Below are 6,943 nucleotides of genomic sequence, written 5' to 3' on the forward strand. Positions count from 1 at the left end.
GGACCTGAGATCCCACAATAGAGCTTTGGTCCCTGGGGAGCCTGGTGAGAATCAGGTGAGATCTGGGCCCAGACCAAGTACCCTGGCCCATCAGGATGGTGACGCCTTGAGCTAGAATGAGGAAGCAGGAAGGGGAGGCAGTTCTCGGAGCAGATGAGTCCTTTTTTTTTTTTTTTTTTTTGTGTGTGTGTGTTACGCGGGCCTCTCACTGCTGCGGCCTCTTCCGTTGCGGAGCACAGGCTCCGGACGCGCAGGCTCAGCGGCCATGGCTCACGGGCCCAGCCGCTCCGCGGCACGTGGGATCTTCCCGGACCGGGGCACGAACCTGTGTCCCCTGCATCGGCAGGCGGACTCGCAACCACTGCGCCACCAGGGAAGCCCAGATGAGTCCTTTTGTGAGTACATTGATTTTTAGGTGGAGCCTCCAGATTCCTTCTCTGTGACCCCTGACCTGCCATACCTTGGATTCACCATTTCCTCGCCCATGATTAGGAATCCCCTCTCTGATTCCAGCCCCCTTACCTCCACCTGTCTATCTCCCTCCAGCAGCATGGCCTTCCAATCCTTTTAAGTCAGCAGCCCCTCTGGTCCACGGGCCTCTCTGCCACCCCGCCTCCCAGGAGTCCCTCACTCCGCTGGCGTCCTCACATCCACCCTAGAGCTGAGCCTGAGTTCACAGAATAGCCGTGGCAGATACTGTCTGTTCTCTGAAATAAATAAAGTCTCCCCTTGTTCCTGCTGCATCACTCAACAGGCACAGCTCATACCTTCTGAAGCCACTGTCCCTTCTTTTACCCCTCTTTCTGAGCACTGAATCCCCCTGGGCACTCTGTGACCTTCAGAGAGAGACCTGCTTTTCCAAAGTGAGCCTTTACATGAAAGACAGACGGGAGGATGGACCAGGGCTCATCCCAGAGAAAGCCCAAGGATCACAGGGGTGGCGTGAGGAGGAATCGGGAGAGATGATCACAAAGGAAGTCACCTGTCTCCGGCAGGAGAAATGTACGCTGCATTTCACGGAGGGACAGTCTCTTTTTGTCCTCCAGTTGTAATCTGTAACACTCTGTACAGTTCATGGGCAGGGGACAGAACATTTTGTCTCAGGATGATTCCACCCCTGGGGAGCCAGCCCACGGCCTTGGCCTTGTGAGCAGGGGCATTAACTGAGCCAACTGTGTAAGAGAAAAGTCAGGAGGCCCGGGGCCTGTGGGGCAGGGAGAGTGGCGGGCAGGGATGTGTGTGTGTCCAGGTACAGACGTCATGGCCTTGGGGGGCCCCTGCAGGAACACCACACCCTCTGCCTCTCTCACTTGATTCAGGTAACATTGTTGGCAGTTGCTGAGAGCACGCAGGGCCCAGCTCGGAGTCCAGCTTGGAGGGCAGAAGAAGAGTCTTCGCCCCTGCCCTTGGGACGTCCATGGTCTAGTTGTGACAATGAGATATTCAGGCACTCAGGGTTGCTTGCAAGACAAAGGGAAGATGTTAGGGAGGTGGGGTGATGGTAGAGGAAAACTGGGGTGCCCCGGATTTGCTGCATGACCTTGAGTCTCCTGAACATCTGGGCCCTTCAGCTTCCCTCTCTAAGAAACAAGGCCAAGCCCGTCTGCCCTTCTTCACCTCTGCCTTGGGCATCCACGAGGTACGGGTGGAGGGTGGAGAAGGGGAGACAGCTGGAACGTGAGTCCCTGTGGAAGTTTCTCTCTGGTCACCTCCTGTCTTGTTCTCAAGGACTGTTCAAAGCAGAGGAGTTGACATACTCTGTAATGACCTATCTGGGAACAGAAGCTAAAAAACAGTGGAGGGGAATTCCCTGGTGGTCCAGTGGTTAGGACTTGATGCTTTCACTGCCATGGCCCAGGTTCAATCCCTGGTCAGGGAACTAAGATCCCACAAGCCAAAAATATAAATAAAATAAAAATAAAAAGGAGTAGATATATGTATAACTGATTCACTTTGCCGTACAGCAGAAACTAACACAACATTGTATACAACAACTATACTCCAATAAAAATTAATTAAAAAAAAAAAAGCCGGGAAATTGATCCTTCCTCATCCTAAGTAGAAAAGTTCAGCAAGATGTGACCTTGCAGGGTGAGCTCCGATAATCAAATATCCAATGGGTAATCTAGCCTATCTCCAGAAAGATACATAAAGAACTGGTAACACTGCTTTTTCTTCTGGGGAGAACAAGGCAGCTGAGTAAAAGGGGTGGGAGGACCTTGTTTTTCTCTGGATTATACCCCTCTATGCTGTTTCCATGTAATACCAAGTGATTGTAATATCTAATAAAAGATAAATATACTTCAGACTTGAAAGTGATTGTCGCGGTTCCAGGAATTGGTTCGAGGTTGGGGCAGAACCAGGAGCTGGCTTTGCGTGTGGTTTTCTCCTTTAGCTCCCCCTTCTCTGCCCACGAGGGGTGGGTGAAGGGATGGGACAGCAGACAAATGGAGAGCCCTGCAGGCCAGGTCTCAGGTGGCCCCCGGAACCGGGTGTCTCATCGCTGAAGCCTTCCACCAAGAAGGGCACACATCCTCCCTCTTCCCCTCCGGCTTCATCACAGATCTGAGTCCGGGAGAGACAGGTGCAGTTGGCACAGGCTGTCCTCCAGCACAGGACACTCTGTGCTCACCGCCCGCCAACTGCGCAGCCTGAGTGCACCGGCCTCAGAAGTTCTGTCAGCAGCAAGAGCTACCAGGAGGGTGGGGAGGGTCATGAAGCTGTGTGTGTGTGTGGCCACCCAGGGAGGTCAGGCATGGCTGAGGGGAGAGCGCAGGCCAAGGTAGGAGGGGGCAGATGACAAAGACAGCTTCATTCAACCCTGGCATCAACAGGGAAGCTGGAGATGGCCACTGCCACTGCTCCTGGGCCAAACCTGGAGGGCCTGGTCCAGCATCCCCAGCCCAGCAGGTGCCCGAGGCCAGCGTGGCCGGTGAGCCTCGGTCTGAGTGAGCCGCTGAGGCACAGGAACTGCAACTCCCATGTTGCCCTCCCCACAGAGGGAGGTCTCCAGGCCCTTCCCAGGCAAGCCTGGCCCCAGCGTGCCTCTACCCCAGACCCACAAGCCCTGTTCTCCCAGCCTCCCCATCTGCTCTTCCTTTACCTGAAAATAGTCCCTCTGTCTAAACTGGGTCTCCAGTGACAAGCAAGCCTGCTTCCTGATCAGGGGCACGCCCGGGTGACAGGACCAAGGCAGCACGAGGATGTGGGGAGACCCTGTGGGCGTGGCTCCTGGCTCTGCCACATAACTCTCTAGGCCTCAGCTTCTTCAGTTCAGGCCTTCCTACGTCACAGCATCGTCACCAGGATCCCTTGAGGCACTAATTCATCCTGAAAGCACTTTGTAAAACGAGGCCTGCATGTCATCCGTTATTACACGCTAGGTTATCACACATCAGGTGATTGTCACCACGCTCGTAGCAAATGGGTGCTCATCCTAAATGGACGCTGAATGAAGCTTCATCCTGAGCTGATGATGCCTCGAGGGTCCCTGAGACGGTGGCAGGGCCCCGGCGTTCCTCCCGTGGGCCTGGGCACTGAAAGTGAGAGATGACAGCAGGAAGGGGAAAGTCCACCCTTCTAAAGGGATAAGGGACTTCCCTGGCGGTCCACTGGTTAAGACTCCACGCTTCCACTACAGGTGACAGGGGTTCGATCCCTGGTAGGGGAAGTTCCGCATGCCACGTGGTGCGGCCACAAAGAAAACCAAAAAAACCCCAAAACCCATGAAGGGATCAGGAGGTCTGGAGACAAAGTGGGCTGGCATGGACAGAACCTGAGGACCAAGGGGTGCCCAGGCCCTCTCTTCCCACTGGGCAGCTCCATGGGAGGCGGGGCTCCGGGTCCCAGCGCTGTTCACAGGTCGCCCGTGCAGGGGAGCAGGGCTGACTCAGAAATGCTTAGCGCTACCCTAGCCCCGGGCAGGGCCTGCTCCCAGATCCTTAGGTGGCCCTGCTCTGCTGGCAGAAGAAGGGAGCTGGAGACCTAGGAGGGCTAGAGCAGGGGGAAACGAACGGGTGTGTTTTCTAGGGAGGGGTGGGGCACAGGAAGCTCCACGTGCCAGGAACAGGCTGAGCTCACTCACCCCTGGCCTTGCATCAGCTGCAGAGCTGGCAGCCAGGCCCTGGGAATTAGGCAGGAGGCTCCCAGGAGCCTCCTGGCCTTGCCTTTTGCTCTCAGGGAGAGGGTGACAAGGAGGAACAGGCAGCCTGGGTCTCCTCAGGCCCTCCGCTTCCAGGTCACCCAGCTGCCCCAGCTCCCAGCTTCCCGGGCCAAGAACGGCCCATGTGATCAAGGGCGGGCACAGTTCAGGGCCCTAGGGGCTCTCCCTGCCTGCCCAAGGTCTCCTTGCTGGAAGGCTTCCTAGAGTTGGTGGCATCTCCCAAGTAGATCTGGGGACTTTGGGGCTGGTTCCTCTCTGGCCTCTGACATCACCACGTTAAAAATGACCCTCTACCAACAGCAGCAGGTGCTACAGACAAGGTCAGGATATGTGTATTTCAGTGTGGCCTTCCACCTCGCGCTTGATCTGTTAATGATTCATCTCAGGTTGAATGAGACAGGAATTTCACAGAGGGACTCCTGGTTCTGTTGTTCTCCCCAGGCCCAGCCACAGTGTTTGGGATTTAAAACATCCCTGACAGCTGCTGACACCTCTTCTGTCCCTGGATTCTCTTGGGGTGCAAAAGTGTACTGGGGGATGGGGGGGCGGAGTCTGGTTTTTTTAAATTTTTTTGGCCACACCACCTGGCTTGTGGGATCTTAGTTCCCCCGACCAGGGATTGAACCTGTACTCCCTGCAGTGAAAGCACAGAGTCTTACCCACTGGACCGCCAGGGAAGTCCCAGGAGTCTGTTCTAAATGTAAGTGCAATGACAGCTCCACTTCATCTCCCCGATTCCCAGAGCTTCTCAATAAGCGCCTGTGGAGTTTAGGGGTCCTCCTGAGGGTCCTCATCAGCTCTCCAGCTCTCCTACTAGCCTCCTGCTCCTAGCCCATCTGGGGCTGATGTCTGGGGTGTCCAGAGAGCTGAGCTGAGGGCTGTGGACAAAGGAAAGGTGACTTGTGAAGGGGGCCAGAGCAGAGTGACAGACCAGAGCAGGAACATAAGGGCTTGTGGGGGACCTGGATCAGCCCTAACTTAGCGCTTCTGGCCTCCTGTGGACTTGGTTTCTAAGTCTCTCTCCCTCAGTGCCTTTCCATCTCCAGGCCTTATCCCCAGCTGAGGTGGTGCTAGAGAAAAAAATGTACATGCCTGCCCCTGCCACCCCCCGTCGCCCCAATCACAGACCCCTCTCCCCTCCCTGGGCCTTAATCTCATCTACAGCATGAGGACACAGGACAAGATGGCTCCCCAGCTCAGGGGTCCTAGGAGTCTATGACATCAGCCTTCAGCCAGAACTTGGTCTGCTTTCGTGTTTTCCCCCTGCTCAGCCCCTGCATCGGTGCTTGTTCTTGAGTTTTTGCTCCTCAGCAATGACCTTCTGTCCTTCTAGCTTCCAGGTCTGCTTGGAGGCTGGGCTTGATCCCCTCATTATCTCGGGACAAACGTTTGGCTCTTCGAGACCCACGTTTGCCTTTTATAAATTGTATCTCCTGGGTTATCATTTAGTCGAGTGCACTGCAGCCTGGGCACTTCTCCCCAAGGGGCACAAGGAGAGCTCAGCGGGACGGCGAACCTTGTAGGGCTGAGCAGGGAGGGGCTGGCGGGGAGCTGCGCGGGGGGAGATAGAGAGGAGTGGGGAGGCAGCCCAGGTGGTGACAGAGACACGATCCCAGGCAGTGTGTACATGGCCCTGGGCCCTGGAGAGCTCGGGTGACTGGACAAGCCCTGGGAGGTTACCTAGGCCAACAACCCTGTTTCTCCCACCCCATTTTATTTATTTTATTTATTTTTGCAGTACGCGAGCCTCTCACTGTTGCGGCCTCCCCCGTTGCGGAGCACAGGCTCTGGACGCGCAGGCTCAGCGGCCATGGCTCACGGGCCTAGCCGCTCCGCGGCATGCGGGATCCTCCCAGACCGGGGCACGAACCCGCATACCTTGCATCGGCAGGCGGACTCTCAACCACTGCATCACCAGGGAAGCCCTCCCACCCCATTTTAAAGATGAGGCCCAGCAAAATCTAGTGAACTGAAAGAAAATATAATTTAATCCCCCAAAGAAGGAGGAACTTGGTTTCTCTTTAAAGGATGGCCCATTAAATGGAATCATTTTGCTTCAGGAAGAGCTCACTTCTCAGGTGGTGTTTTTCTCCTTTTGTGTCACCGACGGGTGACATCCGCATTGTGGTCCATGGCTGTCTGAAGACCAGACTCTACGTCCCTGAAATCCTTCTGCTCCCAACGCCCCTCTCTCCCCTTAACTAGATTTGCACAGTAAGGAAACATCTGGGACAACTGAGATTAAAAGCACTTCAAGGGCCTCCCTGGTGGCTCACCCTCATAACGGAGGCCTCCTGGTGTCATCCGGACCCAGCGCCCCTCCACCAACTTCTCCAGCCTTCTCTCTTACCGCTGTCCCTCACACTCAGGAAGGCAAGAGACAACAACAGTACAGCCGTGCCTGTATGTGGCTATTTGAATTTAAATTAATTGAAAATTGATGACATTATTGTTAAAAATTCAGTTCCTTGGTCACACTAGTCACATTTCAAGTGCCCTTGGGGCTAATGGCTACTGTATTGAACGATGCAGATACAGAACGTTCCTATCATCACAGAACGTTCTATTGGGAAGCACTGGGTTTGATTTTTCTCTTACAAAGGAAGCCCTGATCAAGGAACGCTATGAGTTTTAGAGGGACCCAGGGTAGACTTGACCTATTCAGTGACTCTTCCAAGAAATATTGGCACCTACTCTATTCCAGGCCCTGGATACACAATAGTGGGCAGTTGTAGCAGTTGGTCCTTTGGAGTGAAAAAGCAACTGCTCTCAGATGTGTTA

The sequence above is a fragment of the Tursiops truncatus genome, chromosome 14 (assembly GCF_011762595.2).
Source record: "Tursiops truncatus isolate mTurTru1 chromosome 14, mTurTru1.mat.Y, whole genome shotgun sequence".
Taxonomy (NCBI): domain Eukaryota; kingdom Metazoa; phylum Chordata; class Mammalia; order Artiodactyla; family Delphinidae; genus Tursiops; species Tursiops truncatus.